General features: G+C 41.8%; 1 protein-coding gene and 1 long non-coding RNA gene across 8 annotated transcripts in view; both read right to left on the bottom strand.

Annotated features, from left to right (window-relative positions):
* LOC101735585 (semaphorin-1A) overlaps positions 1–21595 on the bottom strand; it is a 502867-nt gene that overhangs the window by 115533 nt on the left and 365739 nt on the right. The window lies entirely within an intron of this gene.
* On the bottom strand, positions 8612–9591 carry LOC110385901 (uncharacterized). Of its 2 annotated transcripts, XR_002431151.2 has the most exons (3): positions 9503–9586; positions 9374–9407; positions 8612–8837 (listed from the first exon to the last, which is right to left on the bottom strand). It is a non-coding gene; the product is annotated as an uncharacterized LOC110385901 (long non-coding RNA). The 2 variants fall into 2 exon arrangements; XR_009975607.1 differs by lacking the exon at positions 8612–8837 and having other exon boundaries at positions 9152–9407; positions 9503–9591.

The following is a 21595-nucleotide window of genomic DNA, read 5'->3' as shown; positions in this document are numbered from 1 at the left end:
AAGGCTGTCACGGCTCATGGGGCAGTGCGCCGTTCTGTGACCCGCCCTTAATACCGATTGACATTTTACAGGGGCGCGAAAAATATATTTATCGACTGTTTATAGGCGTTTTGTTGTAGGAGCAATTGTGACAATACGTAAAGCCCTTAAAGCCTTGTCAGTATTCTGATAAATAGCTCAACGTAACTGTCAATGAGTGATTAGTTTTAATAAATATTCGTAAGTGGCTTTATGGGTTAGTTGCCCGGTGAATTGAGAACTGAAAATAAAAAGGCTACTGAAATTTGTGTTACAATTGCTTTTTTTTGTCTAGTGTTTAGCAGCAGGTCAGGTTCCAAAGTCCGACTCACAGTCATAATCTCTGTTAAAGTTTCAACATTTAGGGTCTGCATTAATTCGTATATCAAACGTGTTTTCTGTACCAATAATAGCACGGGAGAAAATATACGGTAGGTTGAATTTAGGACGCATATTTATATTGTATTTTACTTGTTAGTACCTATACTTACGAGCATAATGATGACACATCGCATGAAATGACATATGTCATCAAGACCCAATTAAAGAATGAAAGTAAATACTCAACTCCCCTTTCGTTTATATTCTTAGTTCATTCATTAACCATAATAATATTAAGCTGCAGTTTGTCTGTCTGTTATCGAACTAGCCCCTGTATATATATTGTGTGCGTCTTATTTGTTTTAGGTAAATCAACAGAGATCCTGTCATCAAACATTCTTAGCTACTCACTTAATTCTTAGTGAATATCTGTGACCTTGCTCGTTCACGAAGCCCGCTATAGAAAGCAGAGTATTAAATACACTTGACATTGGCGAAATCTAAAAGGAAACGCCATAGACCTAAGAGATAGATAGATAGAAAGTAAATACTTTTTTGTCAATTTCAGAGGAACCTCTAACGGAGCAAACACATAAGTGGTTAAATAAGGATAAAATATGTGACACATGTCACCCTAATCACGAGAAGCCATTTCATTATCAAATAATTAAGTAATCAACCAAAAAAAACCTAATAAAGATGAAAAAGAAAACAAGGGACAAAAAATTTGTGTCATACATAGATGAAAAAAATAGACGTACATCATTAATAATAAAAGATGTAGGCATATTTTTTATATATGTATTATGTATATGGGCAGAAAATCTGTAAAAATAATAATGACACTGTTAAAAGTCTGACTGAAACTTGACTGACTCGGTGGTTGTCCTGGGTTCGGTTCCCACATCGGACATTGTGTGATGAACAATGTGCTTAGTGGAAGTTTTTTAATGTTCTCGATAGCGTAAAAGTTAACTCAAATTTGTATGCAGTTGGAACAGCGCCCCTAGCGACAAACGTATGAAAACATTCCAACTTTATTCCAAAATTGATTTAACTTTTACGCTATCGAGAACGTTAAAAACTCGCACTAATCACACAGGTAGGTCAAAATCATTTCATTCAGTTCCGATTGCATCGCCGTACAGTCCGGACGCGTTCTTACGAAAAATTGTCGCTGCCGTCGCGATCTTGTGTCCTGAGTTTCACTGCACTGTCGTTGTCGCACCGATCGCGGCATTGTTGTGAATTCTTGACGCATTGTCGCTGGCGTCGCGACCTTGGATCGTAAAAACAATTCGAACTTGTTGATTGTGCATTCGAAACGACATCCTCACTATCATTTCACGCATATCATATTATTAAATTTATTTATATTATTCGGCGAGCAAAATAGTCTTTTTAAAGACTGAACCCCCACTGCGATCACCGCTTGTTGTGGCACTCACAACCCAGTGGGGCCCCACCTTCCAAACTCCACCCCAATCCCCAGCCAACTGCCGTTTTCACGGCAAAGGCACTCCCCCCCTTTGTTGCTGGTAAAGCACAAGGGGTGAACTCCTACTCAGGGGACTCGCCTTTCGGCGAGTGTGCCTTAAGTCCCGGGGACGCCCCCCCCGGGCAAAACTACGATGGAAGAAGAAGATAACCCCGCGTTGTTCGCGAAATTCGTTCGAGAGTACTGCCCGGACATTATGTCGAAGTTTAGGGCGTACAAAGCTAGCCTAGTAGCCGCGACTATCCCCGACTCACCGATGTCGCCCCCCACCCCCGCGCCCGCGTCGATCGCGTCATGCGCGGCATCGAGCTCCGGCTCCGACTCCGAGTCGGAAATGGAGTTCGAGTCGGCCGCCAGCCCCGAACCCGGACCCTCGGATGGGTTCCATACCGTTACGCGCGGCAAAAAACGCGCCCGTGCCGTGGAACCGTCCACGGCGCCAAAACAGCCTAAGGCCGCGAACGCGTCGCGTCCTAAAGTCGTGGTCACACCCGACTCCCCTCGCCGCGAAACTCCGTCGCCGAAACCCGCGCCCGTCAACAAAATCGTCGCGCCCCCGCCCGTAATTCTACGCGAAAAATCCGCGTGGAACCGGGTATCCCAGGCCCTTACGGCCAACAAAATCAACTACTCCCAAGCGCGTAATCTCGCGCACGGGATTCAAATTAAGGTCGCAACGCCGGGCGACCATAGGGCCCTCACTTCTTACCTCCGAAAGGAGAACATAGGATACCACACCTATGCACTCCAGGAGGACCGCGAGCTCCGCGTAGTAATACGCGGAGTACCAAAAGAGCTCGACGTCGAGCTAATCAAGGAAGACCTAATAAGGCAAACGTACCCGATCATAAGTGTGCACCGTATGCACAGCGGGCGCGATAAATTCGCATACAACATGGTTCTCGTCGCGCTGGAACCAACCGCCGAAGGCAAACGAGTTGCCTCAAGCCTCCGCACCGTTTGCGGGTTATCAGGGGTCACCGTCGAGGCCCCACACAAAAAAGGCACTCCCGGTCAGTGCCATAGGTGCCAACTGTATGGCCACTCCGCGCGCAACTGCCACGCGCGTCCGCGGTGCGTGAAGTGCCTCGGAGACCACGCGACAGCCGACTGTTCGCGGGTCAAAGAGACAGCGACCGAACCACCGAGCTGTGTGCTCTGCCAGAAGCAGGGCCACACAGCCAACTACCGCGGATGCCCCAAGGCCCCGCGGAAGCGTCTGGCCAACGCGCCTCCAAAAACCGTCGGCCCAAAGACTTCGGCGCCCCGCGCGCCGAAACCTGCCTTCGTGCCGGCACCGGTGCCCACCGTCTCCGCGTGGGCAAAACCGCTGCCGCTCACGTTGGCAGGAAAGCCACCGGCACCCCAGCCCCTGCTCGCGCCGCGCCCCGCCCCCGCCCCCGCGCCCGGTCCCGCGCCTCGCCCCGGCCCCGCGCGGCCTGCCGTTAACGAATTCTCAATCGTGCGCGATTATATCGCCGCGATAAATATCGACCGCATGCGTGCGTTCGCCGACGCCATGCGCAGAGCGGTCACGGCCGAAGACCGCCTAAACGCGACGTTCGAGTACATCGACGTCATCGAGTCCGTCCAGCGCACGCTGGTTTGATTACCGGTAATCAATGGCGTGCAACGGTAGGGAAAAACCGCGTTCCATAAAGTTAGCATTTTATAATGCTAACGGACTCGCGCGTCAGCGCGATCAAGTATATGAGTTTCTCCGCGATAATCTCATCGACATCCTTCTGGTGCAGGAGACCTTCCTAAAGCCCTCGCGTCGCGACCCCAAAGTCGCGAATTACGTCATGGTTAGGAATGACAGACTCTCCGCCCGCAAGGGCGGGACTGTCATTTACTATAGGAGGGCCCTGCACTGCGTCCCTCTCGATACTCCCTCGCTCTTACATATCGAGGCGTCAGTGTGCCGCATCGCGCTGACGGGACACCAGCCGATCGTCATCGCATCCGTTTATCTCCCCCCTGACAAACCCCTCCTGAGCAGTGACCTCGAGACACTGTTCGGTATGGGGGACGCGGTCATCCTGGCAGGCGATTTAAATTGCCACCACACTAGGTGGAACTGCCATCGCACGAATGTGAACGGTAGGCGTCTCGACGCGTTCATAGACGACCTCACATTCGAAGTATTCAACCCCCCGACCCCCACGTGCTATCCGTACAACGCCGCGCGTCGTCCGAGCACAATAGATCTGGCACTGCTGAGGAACGTAACTCTGCGCTTACGCTCCATCGAGGCAATGTCAGAACTCGACTCAGACCACCGACCTGTCGTCATGCAGCTCGGTCGCCCACTCAACCGCGAACCAGATACGAGGACCATGGTGGATTGGAAGAAGCTGGGCACGTGCTTAGCTGACACCGCTCCACCAATCCTCCCTTGCGGCCCGGATTCAACTCCATCCCCCGAGGATACTGTCGAATCCATAAACATCTTCACTGATCACGTCTCGACGGCGATCATAAGATCCTCGAAACAAGTCGATGTGGAGGACTGCTTCCACCGCATCAGACTTTCCCCCGAACTTAGGGACCTCGTTAGAATTAGAAACGCGGCAATCCGGGCCTACGATCGATATCCCACGGATTCAAACCGGACTCGGATGCGTCGCTTACAGCGGGAGGTCAAATCCCGCTTAAGCGACGCCCGAAACGAAAACTGGGATAGTTATTTAGAAGAACTCGCGCCCACTCACCAAGCATACTGGCAACTAGCTAGGACCCTCAAGTCCGAAACTATAGCCACTATGCCGCCTCTCGTACGCCCCTCAGGCCAACCACCGGCTTACGATGACGATGACAAGGCAGAGTTGCTGGCCGATGCACTGCAAGAGCAGTGCACCACCAGCACTCAACACGCGGACCCCGAACACACCGAGTTCGTCGACAGGGAGGTCGAGCGCAGAGCTTCCCTGCCGCCCTCGGACGCGTTACCCCCCATTACCACTTCCGAGGTCAAGGAGGCGATCGATAGCCTGCAACCACGGAAAGCTCCCGGCTCCGACGGCATCCGCAACCGCGCGCTTAAATTGTTACCAGCCCAACTGATAACGATGTTGGCCACGATATTAAATGCTGCTATGACGAACTGCATCTTTCCCGCGGCGTGGAAAGAAGCGGACGTTATCGGCATACACAAGCCGGGCAAACCGAATAACGAAACCGCGAGTTACCGCCCCATCAGTCTCCTCCCGGCGATAGGCAAATTATACGAACGGCTCCTTCGTAAACGCCTCTGGGATTTCGTATCCGCGAATAAAATTCTTATAGACGAGCAGTTTGGATTCCGCGCCAGACACTCGTGCGTCCATCAAGTGCACCGCCTCACGGAGCACATCTTACTAGGGCTGAACAGGCGGAAACCCATTCCGACAGGAGCCCTCTTCTTCGATATAGCGAAGGCGTTCGACAAAGTCTGGCACAACGGTTTGATATACAAACTGTATAACATGGGAGTGCCAGACAGACTCGTGCTCATCATACGAGACTACTTGTCGAACCGTTCGTTCCGATATCGAGTCGAGGGAACGCGTTCCCGGCCCCGTCACGTCACAGCCGGAGTCCCGCAAGGCTCCGCCCTCTCCCCGTTACTATTCAGTTTGTATATCAACGATATACCCCGGTCTCCGGAGACCCATCTGGCGCTCTTCGCCGATGACACCGCCATCTACTACTCGTGTAGGAAGAAGGCGTTGCTTCATCGACGACTTCAGACCGCAGCTACCACCATGGGACAGTGGTTCCGGAAGTGGCGCATCGACATTAACCCCACGAAAAGCACAGCGGTGCTCTTCAAAAGGGGTCGCCCTCCGAACACCACGCTGAGCATCCCTCTCCCGACTAGGCGCGTCAACACCCCCGCCCCCGCCGTTCGCCCAATCACGATGTACGACCAGCCCATACCGTGGGCCCCGAAGGTCAAATATTTAGGCGTCACCCTCGACAGTAGGATGACATTCCGCCCCCACATCAAGACGGTACGCGATCGTGCCGCCTTCATCCTAGGACGTCTCTACCCGATGATATGTAGGCGAAGTAAAATGTCCCTTAGAAATAAGGTGACACTCTACAAAACTTGCATACGCCCCGTCATGACCTATGCAAGTGTAGTGTTCGCTCACGCGGCCCGCATACACTTAAAATCCTTTCAAATTATTCAATCCCGTTTTTGCAGGATAGCCGTCGGAGCCCCGTGGTTCGTCAGGAACGTCGACCTCCATGACGACCTGGACTTAGAGTCCATCAGTAAGTATCTGCAGTCGGCGTCCATGCGCCACTTCGATAAAGCGGCACGACACGAGAACCCTCTCATCGTGGCCGCCGGTAACTACATTCCCGATCCTGCGGACAGAATGGAAAGCAGTCGACGTCGCCCTAAACACGTCATCTCGGATCCTCCTGATCCACTAACGGTGCTTTTAGGTACTTCAAGCACCGGTCACCGTTCTCGTCGAACCCGTCGCTTGCGACGAAGGGCTCGACGAGTAAATTAACTCTCAGACACAGCCCACTGAGTTTCTCGCCGGATCTTCTCAGTGGGTCGCGTTTCCGATCCGGTGGTAGATTCTGCGAAGCACGACTCTTGCTAGGGTTCGTGTTAGCAACATCGTCAGGTTTGAGCCCCGTGAGCTCACCTACTAAAGTTAAGGCTACGCTGAAATAGCCGCTAGGGCTATCAGCTTAGGTAGGAAAAAAAAAAAAAAAAAAAAAAAAAACAGGTAGGTTTGCTCTGTGTCTAGGTCTGTGTTATCTATATATGTATTTATTTAAACGTATATGTATAAGTATGTTTATCAGTCACTGGCATCCATAACACAGAGAGCCCTAAATTGGGGCCGGATGACCGTATATTCTCAAATAATATTATTATTATTATAAAAAATCAAAAATGATAAAATTGTTTTTTTTAACAGTGACGTACAAACATACATCGCTCTAACAATAATTATTTTAGCTAAAGCGCTTATAGAATATTTTCATGAGAGTTCGCCATTTTTCGGCGGCGGGTGGCGAAGTGGTTGAAGCGATTGCCTCATTTCGGGTCTGGCGTTCGTGTGCGACTCGTCCACTTCAAATTAACGAACTCTTTAAAAGTCACCACACTCGAAAACTGTTCAACATGTACCCTACAGTACGCATTAATAATTGTTTATCGCGGGCCTGTTCGGAATAGTTCGTGAAAAAATTTAAATTCAAATGAAATTCCCAACTAGATTGCGACGATTTAATGAATCTACAAATTTATCTGAAGTTTATTGCTTGAAATAATCTAAACGTAACAGTATTCAAAGCTATCTTAGATTCGAAATTCGATTATAACATTGTTTTCATTAACGATTTTATCAACGAAATTTGTCCGTCCGGGAACCTTTGTAAATAATTATGTTTTACATAAACATTTTAATCTAAATCGTAACTTCATTTCAATGCAATATTGTATCGATCCATTCATTCGTTGCAATATCAGAAATCTCTTTGATTAGTTCCCCGTCGGTAGATCGTGCTGAATGAGAGTCGAATCAACTCCTAAGTGCGGTCAGTCTAAACCGCAAGCTGTTAGTCTAACACTCGCCTCGGAAATAAAGCGCTGCAGCTGTTCGAAATATTATTACGCATGCGTATGGCGTAACTACTCTGGTTGGGTTACCATATAATTTGTCTATAAGGAATCCTTAAAATAATAGTTTTCTCATTCCCGATCCTGCGGACCGAATGGAAAGCAGTCGACGTCGCCCAAAACACGTCATTTCGGTTCCTCCCGATCCACTAACGGTGAGGTATCTCAAGCACTGGTCATCGTTCGCGTTGAAACCGTCGCTTGCGACAAAGGGCTCGACGAGTAAATTAACCCACAGACGCAGCCCACTGAGATTCTCGCCGGATCTTCTCAGTGGGTTGCGTTTCCGATCCGGTGGTAGATTCTGCGAAGCACGGCTTTTGCTAGGGTTCGTGTTAACAACGTCGTCAGGTTTGAGCCCCGTGAGCTCACCTACAAGCTCGGCGAATCTAGGATAACCTCTCGAGGTTACTAGAATAGGTAGGAAAAAAAAGATCGTTTTCTTATCGAGAAATTTAAAACGGAGCAAAACTATAAACGTTCAGTGGGCAGTGGTTTGGCTCTGCCCCTAGCATTGCTGAAGTCCATTTCTCGACGGTAACAATTCATCACCACCGTATGCTCGTCTGCTTACAAGGAAAGTAAAAAAGTATTTAGTTCTGAATGAAAAATAATCCATCACTATAAAATATACTAACAACGTAAGTCCCGTAAAAACGGGTCAAAGAAGAGTATTAAATTGACGCTAAGTCTTGCTTTAATCCTAATCAAAATGTAAAAGCCGGACATATCAGGATAAATCCCTTGGCATGGTAACCCCGCACTGTCAGCTGATCTTCACACAAATGGTTTTACGAGTATTCGTGTTTTGTATGTGTGTGTTAGCTTACCCACATCGGAGTCGGTTTTATCATACACCAGTGAGAACGAGAAAAAGACGAGATCAATATTTTGAGGCCTGTGAATAGAAAATTTGATTTTTTTTGTCATTTCTAGTTTGTTATTCCTCTTTATATAATATTTTCAAACTGGCAATTTTCACTGTAGCTAACGCTAAATAATCGCTTGCATTATACATTAAAGCATTGAATCATCTAAAATTAATAGCTTCTTGAAGTGCTAACAAAGTTTCCAATTAATCGAACCAAAGACGTGTTAATACATACAACAAAAACAAATAGACAGCTGAACACAAAAACTCCTAAACATCTTATTTTTTATTAATCGAATATGATTTCATGTTTACTATAAATTCACAATTCGACTTTACGATACTAATATTACTAGAAACGGATTTCATTATTATTTATAAAAGTTAACTCAGTGCAGGAAAGACAGTAGAAGAAGCAATGAGTGACGAAGAAACTTCAATGAACATTGTAGTGATGTAGTTACGTCGGATGTCAGTGCGCATTCTTCAACCACCTGTATTATTAAACAATCAATTCTACACACCGATAAATTAAATCACTACTAGACACATAGATGCAAACAGCACATAACATAAAGGGTTACCCAATGACACATATCTAATAGCACTACATGATGCGTATAGAGAAATGTAAAAGAGTAGAAAAGAGCACACAGTAACATCAAAGGCGAAATGAATATAATTAAAAATAATAATAATAATAATAAACAGTTATCAGGAATTGTGCGAATGTGATGAGATTCCAATAAAAAAAAAACAATATTAAAAACAGCAACTAAAAACACAGACTCAAAAGAAAGTGAATAAAAATTTTGTATCGTTCTTTATTAATTTGGAGAAGAGCGGAATTTAGATTCGCTGGAAGGATTTTTGATTTCGATTAGCTAATTTGGATTTCATTTCTGACGAAAAACAATTCAGTCATAACAGAATTAATAAAATAAATGGATAGTATAGGAATTAAAAGTACGCCGATTTGGCGTAAATTGTAATCTTGGTGTCATGAAATCCATTAAAACAAATTACTCACACGTACGTATGTATATGTCCGGCCAATTGATAAACTGAAAATAAAACTCGACAAATCAATTTAATACAACAACCATTCGTATATTTTGATATTATACCTTGGAGTCCTTCGCCAAGTGGCAAGGCTCACCTGAAACTGAAGAAATTATTCATTAAAACAATCTTAAAAGGAAATTTAAATACGTTAAATAGTAAGGTAAAAATAAGGTCATAAATTGTACATTTCTTTTATAGCTGTCATGTTTTCATCCGAAATTAATTTTTGTATCAAAAAGTTCGAAGCTTACACGAAATTCCCTTTGAATTTATTTAATACATGCAACGAAAAATATTCAAATTGACATATTTTCATAAGATAGTTCAATGGAATTCACTGCATTTTATTAACAAAAGTGGATTTTTCGATATTGTGATGAACAGTTGGACTTTCAATGCGTGCATGTTGCTAAAACGTGCTACTTATTAAAATTCGAAGCTTCAATTGTCGTATATATTCAGATTTAAATATGAAATACACCGTTCGCATACAATTAATGTTCCGTCATCAATTACGAACGGGTCTGCGGCACGTTTAATTGATAGTAGTGTTATGAATCGGCACAAATAATGGAACCACATTTAGATATTGCATGTTTCCGGTTAATGTTGTATTATCCCGATCATTTGGAACGTTCATATTTGTTTGAATTTCATGCTCCCGAAATTAATAAAATTTGTTTTGATAATTAGTTGCTTATTAACTTACGAGATTCCATATAAACTTTGTGTTATCGGGCAAAACTAGCACATCGTTATGCAGATCGTAAACAGAAAAAGCTAATAAAAATTATAAGCAAAACCAACTTCATGATATTTTTATTTTTCCAAGATATCGCGAACGAAATTGAAGGATTCAAACCGAGGCAGCCGTATATAGGGCAATAAGTCAACAAATGAATCCGGTATGATACATTGCTGGCTTCAACGCCAATATCGTCGGCATATAAGATTTCTTCCTTAGATTTATCACCCTCTACGCAAATAGTCTCTGTGATGGATATTGCGAGTTGCGGGAGACTCGAGTGACGTTGTGTTGAAATTAAGCTACCGAGATCAACTACTGCGGAATATTCTGGTCATATTTCCGATGATATAATATTAAATGTGAATTGAAGATTGGTAACGAGATTTCAGATAAGCTGCTATAGTGATTTCAAGGGTCTTCGTAACTTCAACTGCTTAAAAATTAATAGGAAATAAAGTTTACCGTTTCAAATGTGGTAGAAGAATGTATTAGCAATATAACAATTAATTTTAGACATTAATATTATACATTTCTACAGAAAGCTCAACTTCTGAAGATTTAGATATATGTACATGTCTCATACATAGCTACATATTATATTTCAAACCATTGGACATTATAGAATACTTATAGGATAATATATAGGACTAGAAGATAAGAAGGACCAATGGGATACGAAAACTGGAGTAAGATTTGATACAATTTTTCTTCGAAAATAAGTATAATGTAACAAATACTTGTTTTAAATAGAAAAATAAATCGAAATACATATTACTTTAGTAAAACAAATATACAAGTCTATGATGATTTCAGAGTTTGGAAGTCATAAATACAAACTTTCTCACAGATAATAGACTGATAGAATAGAATTATTATCAGTTAGAGTTATTCTCTTGTCCAAATGGAATATTCCAAAAAAATGAATACACAGTGCCAAGTTTTGATTTAATTTTCATTCAAAAGGAAATTCAATAAAATTGGTTAATTCAATAATTAGACAATATTGAATGTAATGACCTAAAATTGAGGAAAAATTTCTCAAGAAAAGTAAGAGAATTCCAACCTGTATGTTATTAATAACGTCTATTATTATCTTCTATTCTAAAAGAGAAAGAATACTGGGCGGATATTACAAGGTTCCAAATTCAAGCAAAATAATGAGTAAAGACAACAAAATATTGCTACTTTATTTTGAATAGAATACGGTAGTGGTCGATATCGAAGTACAGTTCCAATTAAGTTTAAATTTAGTTGGTTTGGCATTCCGGGCCGGATTAGCGGACCGTGTAGCCTGGTCAGCGACGGTCTGGTAATCAACCGGCTGCCGAATTAATCGCCATTATTGATTCCGTATTAATTGGAGCACAGTGGCTGTGAAATCACTGCGATTTCCTAAGGCTGTTTGCAGCGCTTGGAAAAATACCGCTCTCTTCGGTACTGTTCGAGCTCTGTGGTTTTCCGTCTTGTATCTTCTTTGGTCGGCGTCGATCTTTCTTTTAAATGTTACCGTGGCACCGTGTAAAGCCTGTGGCAATGACAGCAGTGACATTTTATAGTAATTTCACTTATTTCATTCAAAATTTGGGTGTGGCAATCTTACCAAAAGTGATGGTTAACTTAGCCATTTTTGTTTTTGGACTTAAATATCAATAATATTTAAGAAAACAATAGATATTTGATTACATTTCAACTATGCATAAAATACACTATCAAGCTGATTGATTGCCTATTATATTCTCATAGAGATTTTGTAAGAAAAACCTTTCCAAACTTTTTTATCTGCCAAAAAGTGGCAAAGTTGCCAGGTTTCACGGCATAAATAAATATAATCAAATTTAAAAATGTTTTTAGGTTCGAAGAAATTGTCAGTGGTACACGGTAGTGCTTCAATAAAATGACTTTAAATTAAAATCATTTTCATGCTATTTAGTTCATAAACAAAAAAATATCAACTATACATAATTTTAAATAACTATACAGAATGTTTAGCTAACACATTTGAAAACAGTCCAAAGCATCTTGCAAAATGTTTAGTCATTCAAAACCACTAGAGTGCGGACGCCAGATTCATTCCATTTGATTGGATCATGTGTGTCAATAGCCAATAACAATTGATTAAGTTGGTAACACTGCAACGCCATCTGTCGCCGATTGTTCTCTGACTTTGTGACGTGAGTTGGCAAAGTAACTAGAAAGTTGGCACGCTGTTGGCCAAATATTGGTGTGATTTGCCATTTACACTACGTCTAAATAGTATATAGAACATTTGTTTCATTTGAACGATACACACATATGTGGTTTTGTTAATATATTTATATAAACATACTTTATATATTTTAATTTAAAGGGTCAACGTGGAATTAAGATGGTTTTGTGCATTACCGGAATTAAACTTTACTACTTTTACGGTGCAATATGTTATTTTTATTTTAAAATTTACGTGATTACGAATAGTATTTGAGAAGCCGCGTAATGAAAATATTAATGGGAATTCCCATTTGACCAATACCATATTTAATGTAATTTTTGTTTTAGATATTTATTTATTTATTACAGAACAGTAACAGAAAAACAACATACATTTTTATCAAACATCTAAGCAGATCTGTTGCTAATCCACGGATTTCTGATGCAAATACATTCATCAGAGCTAATGCATAGGAAGTAATCAGTCGCAGGAGCCGTCACAGCGGCAAAGATATAAATCAAACCGGATTAAACCGGTTTAGGGGTGATGATTGTAAGAATTCAGGGGCGAGTGGATGAATGAAGCGAAAAGCGCTTTATACTTTTCAAAATAGCGAGAAGTAATTAAATATTATTCATACGTTTATTGAATTCTGTTTATTTCAATTCAGTTATCAATTTATTTCACTTGTTTCGTTATGATTCGAGTATGTCTATTGACATATACAGCATAATGTAATCAATAAACATTTAATAGTAATCATGACCTTTGTACGTGATATTGACAGTGATACCGATTGAAAGAGCCGTCAAGGCAGCCGATATATAAATCAAACTGGATTAAACCGGTTTAGGGGCGATGACTATAAGATACGAAGGGGTGAGTGGACTGAAACGAAAAGAACTTTCCTTTAACGAGCTGTTGTAAAATACTTTCAATTATTGAGTGGAATATAATAATTACTTCCTTTTGGTAAGTGAGCATTTTTTGGTCGACACCATAACAACATATACGCGGTGATATAGACACGTTATACTAAACCACATAACTTAAAAAGTTCGTGAGTCTTAAAATAAACTCCCGGGCTAAACTTAAAGCCTTGATAACACCGGCAATAGAGTTGGCTTTTAAAATTGTATTTGAATTGAAGCGAAAGTTATTTTTAAGCTATTGCATAGCTTTTATCGCAGGCTTTGAGCGCGGCGACCGAATCAAGAAATTCCGTAACGAAAATAAAACCTAACACCCCCACTCCGCCTACCATGTAGCTCGCGTTCAACACATTCACACGTTGCGGATTTGTAGTATTTGTGAATAAGCGCGCGGCATGGCGTCGCACTGCATGAGCATCATGAAAAGTCTGCCCATCTCTCTCTCACGGGGTCTAGCTTATGAGTGTGAAGGGGACAGTTAATGTTTTGCTTTTGTTAATGTTTATAAACATAGCGTGGTCTTATTTTATTATTGTTTTAATATTAAACTATTATTGTTTAATTATAATTGCATAAGTTGATAAAAATGCTATGCAATAGATTTACCGCGGCAGTCCCCGAGTGTCACACGTGTTTTTTTTCCAGTTTCGATCTCCATGGAATAAAAACTAGGAATAATTGCGACCACATTGAGTTTGCGGCGTCGACATACTTATCGCATCTGTCAATGGAAAAGTGTCGTGTCAGTATTGCATAATTTTTTATTTATGTTCTAGTTTGCAAACTCGGTAGTGTTGTCGTCACTCCGGTCTCGTTTTGAAAATAAGCACTGGTTGTGTGCGTGCAACTGACGGTCCGTTCAGTCGGGATAGGATTTATGGCGAAAAAAGAGCGCATTCATGTTAACCTTGTTTTTTTTGTCGATAAATAAAGTTTTTCTATTGTCTATCGAAATATTTCGGTGCCCTGATATCGATGAGTTTGCATCGATACACATAGAGTGGCGGCGAATGAAAACAAAAAAAATGCTCAACAGTTTCAAACCGATGACGTAGTGTAGTGTTTGATTGATATTTTTTTATCGGTTCATGTTACTTTTTAGACGTGTTAATTTTTATATATGACATACTAAGATAAGAAAAACCACTAACGCGACCGACGCCCTAACTTATGCACTAAAACTATAATGGAAATGGGTTGGCCATGTCGTGAGATATACAGTTCAGAGATGGATTGCGAAATTTACATCTTGGAGCAGCCCAACGGGCAAGAGAAGTCCAGGGAGACCACTAACCAGATGAGAAGACGATCTTAGACGAACAGCTGGCCCAAACTGGATAGACGTAGCACAAGATAGAGACGCTTGGGCATCTTTGGAGGAGGCCTTTACCCAATCCGGGGTTCTTGCTAACTAAGTTTTACTGTTTCATTACAAAGCTCTCTTTTACATCCTAAATACTAATACATACATTTATATATAGGTATATAACTAGTCAGGTCATAAGTATTGTCACACAGTAAAAACTTTTCTTTTAGAAAGCTGGCCACAAAAAAGTTTATTGAATTCGAATTTCGAATTGTTCATGAAAATAAAAATGTATACTTTTAGAATTTTACTCATTTTTAAATATGGAGTGGACGCTTAAAGAAGACCGTGTTGCAGTTATTGCGTTGCATCGTTGCGGTTACGCGTCAATTCAAATTTTTAAGATACTGAAAAATTTGAATATAACCAAAAGATTCGTTTTTCGTACTATCAAACGATACAATGAAGACTCTAGTGTAGATGACAGGTCAAGAAGTGGTCGCCCTCGGTCTGTTAGGACTCCAGCAGTGATAAAAGCTGTGAAGGCGCGAATTCAAAGAAATCCCAAACGTAAGCAGAAACTGTTGGCCCTTCAGATGGGGTTAAGCAGAACCACGGTGAAAAGGGTGTTAAATGAAGACTTAGGGCTTCGGGCATATCGAAGAAAAACAGGACATCGTTTGAATGCTCGTCTAATGGACCTGAGACTGAAGAGATGCCGCAGTTTGTTGAAGCGATACGCGGGAAAAAAATATCGGGAAATTCTTTTTTCGGATGAAAAAAATTTTACCGTAGAAGAGAGCTACAACAAACAAAATGATAAGGTGTACGCACACAGTAGTGAAGAAGCGAGCAACCGTATTTCGCGTGTCCAACGAGGTCATTTTCCATCCTCGCTCATGGTATGGTTGGGAGTTTCTTATTGGGGCTTAACAGAGGTACATTTTTGTGAGAAAGGTGTAAAAACGAATGCAGTTGTGTATCAAAATACAGTCCTGACGAACCTTGTGGAACTTGTTTCTCATACCATGTTCAATAACAGGCACTGGGTATTTATTCTAACAAGATTCGGCGCCAGCTCATAGAGCGAAGAGCACACAAGACTGGCTGGCGGCGCGTGAAATCGACTTCATCCGGCACGAAGACTGGCCCTCCTCCAGTCCAGATTTGAATCCGTTAGATTACAAGATATGACAACACTTGGAGAAAAAGACGTGCTCAAAGCCTCATCCCAATTTGGAGTCACTCAAGACATCCTTGATTAAGGCAGCCGCCGATATTGACATCGACCTCGTTCGTGCTGCGATAGACGACTGGCCGCGCAGATTGAAGGCCTGTATTCAAAATCACGGAGGTCATTTTGTATAAACTTTAGTGTCATAAGAATCTATGTTTTGTTAAGTTCATTTTGGTATATGAATGGTTACATAATGAATAAATTTGTTTCAATTATTTTACATTAAACATGTGACAGAATTTATGACCTGACTAGGTATATTGTTTTAAAGTTTTACTTTGTAAAAGCAAGAAATAAATGGCTTATTATGATTATTATTATAATTTTGATATTACAGCGAAGTTAGTCCACTGTACGTATTGCAAAATTTTCAATTACTATACAGAGGGTGTTCATTCCGCCCGCAGCTAGTCTTAAACTACTACGGAGCATTTCATCCACGTTCAGGATATTTCGCGCCATATGTCGGGATACACTTTAACGCCTGTTTACTGGGGCTCGGCTTGATGAGGGTTCCAGATAAGATGTATTTTATGGTCGAAACTTTTTAAATTTAATTAAAAGATTTAATACTTCAGATAAGCGTAATAAATCCGCTAAATTATTTCTTTAGGCCCTCCGCAGAATTATGTTCTCGAAACAAACTTAATTCTCGACGATTCCTTTCAATAAACCCCTAAACATCTCGATCGACAGCAAAGTAAAACAGAAAACTTTGTACAAATAGCCCTAATTATGTACAAAATAAAATAATTAGACGCTCAACACAAGCTTCTGAAACTTTTCCAAGACTTTATTGTGCGAGATTAAACCTAAATATTGCTACAAAGTAAAAGCCGAACTCTCAGTACAAGAGGCCACCAATTTGACAGTATTTCAGTATAAATAACACTGATGAATTCCGTCGAGCTTTTAACAGAAAGTTGAGATCGGTTCGAGTCGGTCGCGGGCTTTAAGTACAGTTGTTTTGCATCGAATTCGACGACAGCCGATGGAAATTATGAAGCACATCCGACGAACCTATAGCGTTCGGTGCGTTAATTAAAGTCAAACGATTCACAAACATAATAAGAAATTTAGATTACCGCCGCGATGAGTGTTTATTTGACAGCGGGAGTCATTTGAATAAAGGTTTTTGGGAGACGTTTAATATTTCAACAATCAGGGTTGACTAAGTGCAAGCTAACTTCCATCGGGCAATTAACGGAATTTGCAATTCCGAATTCGCCATCGTTAGCGACGGAAAAGAAATACGAAGCGAAAAATTAAGGAGTGGCGGAAAATAAACATAAACCGACTGGGGAAAAAGATAACATAAAAATACTCGGCACAACGTTAAGAATGGAAAAATTTTGCACGAAGTTTCAAAACGAGTTAGCCACCCGTAAACGTGACTTTAAAGGGAGAGTAGGTATCCTTAATTCAGTTTGAATTTATCAAATGGTTCTAATTAAGTTTATTCTTCACTTGGAAGTCATTTAGTTGCGTTGTCTACTTGTGAAGTGTCTTTGAACTGGAATTGCAGCTTTATACCTGAAACAAGAGATAGACACATGAATTTTATATAAAGTACAGGGTACAGTTAACATAATGTTTATTGCTTAGATGGGTGGACGAGCTCACAGTCCACCTGGTGTTAAGTGGTTACTGGAGCCCATAGTCTACAACGTAAATGCGCCACCCACCTTGAAATATAAGTTCTAAGGTCTCAAGTATAGTTACAACGGCTGCCCCATCCTTCAAACCAAAACGCATTACTGCTTCACGGCAGAAATAGGCAGGGTGGTGGTACCTACCCGCGCGGACTCACAAGAGTTCCTATCATCAGTAATTACGCAAATTATAATTTTGCGGGTATGATTTTTATTACACGATATTATTCCTTCACCGTGGAAGTCAATCGTGAACATTTTTTGAGTACATATTTCATTAGAAAAATTTGTACCCGCCTGAGATTTGAACACCGGTGCATCGCTCAACACGAATGCACCGGACGTCTTATCCTTTAGGCCACGACGACTTAAATTAAAGTAAATATGAAATAGACCCGTGTCAATATTAAAATACGTTCGTTTTACTTTGCTTATAAATTAAGTACAGAAAAAATTATAGTAACTTATTATATAAAAGGGCAAAGCGAAATTATAGTCATTGCATGTTTGTGTCTAAAATTGCCTGCAATATGTCTCTGGATCCTGCAATGCGGTATACTTCGAGACCCAGAGCTGAGATTGATTCTGGATATTTCCCGCTGCGAAGGATCCGCGATTGAAAATAATCGTTCCCCTCGCTCTGAATGGCGATCCAAAGGATTATTTCTTTTCTTTTTCCTTTTGCGCCATCGTATACGAGATGACACTGTCTAAATTAAAATTTATCGAAGTTGGCAACACACTGACTCAGATAAAAGTTACAGTACAATTTGGTAATATTTAATTAAAACTGCTTTTAGAGTTTATTATTGCCATTATATTATATCCGATGTTTCGAATATTTTACATTCTTGTGGTTCACGGACGAATAAGTGGAATATTCGTTGACATTGGTATATTGAGCTATCTACGGTCAATTTGGTAGAAAAAAATCGTGATTTTTACGTTTCATTTTACACAAAAAACTAATAATACCTTAAGGCAGTCTATTTTATTTCGGTTTTCATCTTAACGATAGTAGATACAAGGCATTAGATAAGTATTTTTTAGCAGTATTTTATCTATTTTGAAGCGGTTTTAATAAGTTTGCGAATTTCCCAAAATTCCCACTTTTCAACAGCCAACATTAACTTTCCTCCGCAAAAATAGAATAGAAGTTATAAAATATGTAAATAATCATTGTGGACCATAGACAAGAATCAGATTTTACTAAATTTAAATTTAATTCACGCACTATTTCGGCTGATTTGTAGTAGCTACAACTACATATTAAAATAACTGACTCTGTTTACAATCCTAAGTAAACGGTTACCTGAGATTGATGTTTATGAAATTAAATTAATTTCTCCGTTGTATTCGACCATGGTGTAAGGTAATAATAATATAGTACAATATTGGACTAAGGCAAGAACAATAACTGTTGTCTTTGTTTAAATGCAAATTCAAAATAATTTATTTTAATTTCAATGTTTTCCTGCACATTTATTGAATATGAAATTCAATCAACATTCTGAAGAACGGGAAAAACAAAGAGTTTTAATGTTTTTTTTTAAATCTTCAAATTAGAATGATTTTAATGAAAGAGGTTTAATACTGCAGCAGTATAAGGCGGCACTACGAATCCCCATGTAGTGTCATCTTTTGTAGTAACTAACCATAACTTTAACGTGAATTGTTCTACAGAAGTATTAGAATTGTAAACAACAGTTAGTCAAAATGTATTCACTATTGGACACAGGTTTCTATCAAGGTTGCCTATGTTGAACAATTCTATGCTGTCCCATCAGCAAAACAGTATCCACACGTCACGTCATACGTAAGTACCACCCGTGTATTACCGTTGTGACAATCTTGGTTTACAGTTTGAAGAGTGGCTCGTAAAAAGGTACTCAGACAGTAATGTACTGTGAGCGTACCTTGATCATTTTTTTTATAATGTTGGCACGCAATTTCAACCTTTCATCATTCTCTATTGGGAATGTAAACTATAATTCCATTTTTTTTTTCATTTTAATTATTATTGTTCATAAATAATAGTTTCTAAATAACACAGCAGTCACTGTTAGATCTAAGAAATAAGATCGAGTATCGAACAACCGTTAAACAAAGGGGCAGCATTTTTAATTTTCACATCTGTCGCTTCGTTTGCCCCCTTGATAAGGTCAGCCATAGTTGACTACCAAGCGGTGTGGGCTTAATGGACATTTGAATAATTTATTGGCATCGTAACGGGCTATTTCAAAACAAATTAAGTTTTATATTGATTGCATTACACGCAAATGAATCCATGACGCAGTTGCTTTTATTGTATTGTTAAGTTAACAATGCCGAGTTTATTAGTGAATGGAAGGATGTAGGTTCGGGAGACTAAATTAGAACAGAACACCCTTTTTTTTTTTTTTTTTTCGGGTAGAGGGCCGAACCTCCTACGAGGTCCCCGCGCAAAAGGGGCGCGCGGGGTATGTGAGACTCAACGATCTGCATGGTGTTGTGAGCAGACCGCGGGCCCAAGGATTTTAGGACCCACCCACTAAACGACTCCCCTGCACTCTTACACCCGACGCCCGATCCCCTCCGAGGTCAGAACCCGGATGAGGTAGGGGGGCTACCGCGGTCAACACTACAACCAGACGGCGCGGCTCACCCCAAGGACGCCCAGCCGACGGAGCCTTCGAGGCGAATCGAAGGCTCTGAAACGTCGGCCGTCTCGGTACGGCAGCCCGTCGGGCCGCCCAGACGGTGCCGCTGGTGTCCCGGAATACCCCGCTGGACCAGAACCAGCCTGCCGGGTCGGGACGCGATACACCGTCGACCGGTCGCTCTATTCACTCCACGGCAGCGCGCTAGAGTGCTGGTAGCGCGCCGCGCGGCCTCACCCCCTCAGGTCGCCCCTTGACCTTCACCGGGGGGAGACCGCCACCTACAGGGGCCGGGACGTACGGGCGTATTCCCGCCTCCGGCCCCCGGCTCGACGGCGACGGATCGGTGCGGAAAGGGAAGAGCTCTCCCTCTCTCGCTCCGCCGCCTCCTTCTGCGAGATGGTGGACTCGCAGAAGTCGAGCATCGCCTTCCAGGACGCATCGCTGCCGAGCATCGTAGCCACGACGCGCGACAGCGAGAGGTCCTCTCCAATGACCGCGACGAGGGCGGCGCGTTGCTCGTCGAATCCAGAGCAACGCGCCAGCGTGTGTTCCGCTGAGAACAGAACACCCTCTTTCACCTTTTTTTTTTATTGCCTTTGTAGGCAGACGAGCATACGGCCCACCTGATGGTAAGTAGTCACCGTCGCTCATGGACGTCAGCAATGCCAGGGGCAGAGCCAAGCCGCTGCCTGCCATAAAGTACTCTCCGCAAGCCTCGTTTGAAGAAGGACATGTCATAGCGCTCGGAAAACACCGTGGAGGGGAGTTCATTCCAAAGCCGGATGGTACGTGGCAAAAAAGATCTTTGGAAACGCACTGTCGATGAACGCAGCGGTTCCAGATAATATTTTTAATAATTTCTAATCTTAAATACAAAATAAACAGCCTTTATTCTTAATTCTTCATTTGACAACTCTCTCTGACATATCAACACACCTTATTTCTTATGGCAGTGTTGTCAGTATCGAAATTATCGTTAATTATCTGACTATACACATAGATTATTAGGTTTTTTTTGCTCTGGTTTGGTTCGTCTACCCAACAAACGTCTTACCTCGTTTTTAGTGGCTATCAGAATCAATAGATATCAAAAATGCGAATTCCATCTTGAGATATAACGTCAAAGTGTAGTCTAGTACACTACCTGCTCACAATACGGTTGTATAACAAAAAATCTATTTCAATCAACACCTTATGAAGCCTTCCCTAACCAGTTGGTCTTTTTTTTTATTGCCATTGTAGGCAGACGACCATATGGCCCACCTGATGGTGAGTGGTTACTGTCGCCCATGGACTTCAGCAATGCTAGGGGCAGAGCCAAGCCGCTGTCTACCGCTTAAGGACCTGGTATTTAAAGAGGTCATTTATACGGTGCGTATTGTGAGGACGTTTCTTATTTTGAAACCCTAAAAACCGGCGGTTTATGTCGTACACATCGTCACCAGCCACGATCTATTTTCGTACATAACAACTACAATAGAT

The sequence above is a fragment of the Bombyx mori genome, chromosome 19 (assembly GCF_030269925.1).
Source record: "Bombyx mori chromosome 19, ASM3026992v2".
NCBI classification, from domain to species: Eukaryota; Metazoa; Arthropoda; class Insecta; order Lepidoptera; family Bombycidae; genus Bombyx; species Bombyx mori.
This window is presented reverse-complemented; position numbering and strand designations above follow the sequence as displayed.